Below are 2,164 nucleotides of genomic sequence, written 5' to 3'. Positions count from 1 at the left end.
TGCTCAGAATTCTCTGTCTGTTGCTGAGTGGATGATGAAAAAGGCTTGCTATTGCTAAACCTGTTTCTTCCACCATTATTAAAGCCTTGTTGAGGCCTTTGATCCTTCCATGAGAAATTTGGATGATTTCTCCATGATGAGTTATAGGTGTTTCCATAAGGTTCACCCATATAATTTACCTTTGCTATTGCAGGGTTCTCTGGATCATAAGCTTCTTCTTCAGAAGATGCCTCTTGAGTACTGTTGGATGCAGCTTGCATTCCATTCAGACTCTGAGAAATCATATTGACTTGCTGAGTCAATATTTTGTTCTGAGCCAATATGGCATTCAGAGTATCAACTTCAAGAACTCCCTTCTTCATAGGCGTCCCATTACTCACAGGATTCCTCTCAGAAGTGTACATGAACTAGTTATTAGCAACCATGTCAATGAGTTCTTGAGCTTCTGCAGGTGTTTCCTTTAGGTGAATGGATCCACCTGCAGAAGTATCTAATGACATCTTTGATAGCTCAGATAAGCCATCATAGAATATATCCAGGATGGTCCACTCTGAAAGCATGTCAGAAGGACACTTTTTGGTCAGCTGCTTATATCTTTCCCAAGCTTCATAGAGGGATTCACCTTCTTTCTGTTTGAAGGTTTGAACATCCACTCTAAGCTTGCTCAGCTTTTGAGGAGGAAAGAACTTGGCTAAGAAAGCCGTGACCAGCTTATCCCAAGAGTTCAGGCTATCTCTAGGTTGAGAGTCCAACCACACTCTAGCTCTGTCTCTTACAGCAAAAGGGAAAAGCATGAGCCTGTAGACTTCAGGATCTACTCCATTAGTCTTAACAGTATCACATATCTGCAAGAATTCAGTTAAGAACTGAAAAGGATCTTCAGATAGAAGTCCATGAAACTTGCAGTTCTGCTGCATCAGAGAGACTAATTGAGGTTTCAGCTCAAAGTTGTTTGCTCCAATGGCAGGAATGGAGATGCTTCTTCCATGTAAATTGGAATTAGGTGCAGTAAAGTCGCCAAGCATCCTCCTTGCATTATTATTATTTTCGGCTGCCATCTCCTCTTCCTGTTCGAAAATTTCTGAAAGGTTATCTCTGGATTGTTGTAATTTAGCTTCTCTTAGTTTCCTTTTCAGAGTCCTTTCAGGTTCTGGATCTGCTTCAACAAGAATATTCTTGTCTTTGCTCCTGCTCATATGAAAAAGAGATAACAGAAAAATAATAATAATAGGGGTCCTTTTTACCACAGTATAGAGGTCCCAGTGTGAGTAGAAGAAAAGAAGAAGAAGATATTCGAACACAGATGGAAGAGAGGGTTCGAATTTGGGTGAGATGAAGTATTAGTAGATGAATAAATAAATAGAATAAGATGAGAGAGGGAGAGGATTTTCGAAAATAATTTTTGAAAGAGGGTTAGTAATTTTCGAAAATTAATTTTGAAAAGGGTTAGTAGTTTTTCGAAAATTCAAATAAAAAAATAAAATAATTAGTTTAATTAAAAAGAAATTTTGAAAAAGAGGGAGATATTTTCGAAAATTAGAGAGAGAGAGAGTTAGTTAGGTAGTTTTGAAAAAGATAAGAAACAAACAAAAAGTTAGTTAGTTAGTTGAAACAAATTTTTAAAAGATAAGAAGTTAGGAAGTTAGAAGAGATATTTTGAAATCAATTTTTTTGAAAAAGGTGAGATAAGAAGATATTTTTTAAAAGATATGATAGAAATTACTTTTTGAAAAAATTTAAATTTTTAAAATCACAATTAATGACTTGATTCACAAGAAATCACAAGATATGATTCTAGAACTTAAAGTTTGAATCTTTCTTAACAAGCAAGTAACAAACTTGAAATTTTTGAATCAAAACATTAATTGTTATTGTTATTTTCAAAAATTTGATATAAAAATAAGAAAAAGATTTTTGAAAAATATTTTTGGAATTTTCGAAAATAACTAAGAAATTTGAAAAAGATTTGATTTTTGAAAAAGATTTTGAAAAAGATAAGATTTTTAAATTGAAAATTTGATTTGACTCATAAAAACAACTAGATTTTAAAAATTTTTAAAAAAGTCAAATCTAATTTTCGAAATTATGAGAGAAAAGAGGGAAAGATATTTTTTTTATTTTTGAATTTTTATGATGAGAGAGAAAAACAAGAAAATGATGCAAT

At 32.9% G+C, this 2,164-nt stretch overlaps 1 non-coding gene across 1 annotated transcript; it reads left to right on the top strand.

Moving 5' to 3' along the window:
* Nucleotides 1–554: 554 nt before the first annotated feature.
* Nucleotides 555–662, top strand: LOC148562601 (small nucleolar RNA R71). The gene has a single exon (XR_015887961.1). It is a non-coding gene; the product is annotated as a small nucleolar RNA R71 (small nucleolar RNA).
* Nucleotides 663–2,164: the final 1,502 nt, after the last annotated feature.

The sequence above is a fragment of the Arachis ipaensis genome, chromosome B6 (assembly GCF_059453495.1).
Source record: "Arachis ipaensis isolate K30076 ecotype BB chromosome B6, ASM5945349v1, whole genome shotgun sequence".
In the NCBI taxonomy this organism is placed as follows: domain Eukaryota; kingdom Viridiplantae; phylum Streptophyta; class Magnoliopsida; order Fabales; family Fabaceae; genus Arachis; species Arachis ipaensis.
Note: the sequence above shows the minus strand (reverse complement) of the source record. Positions and strands in the feature narration are given on the sequence as shown.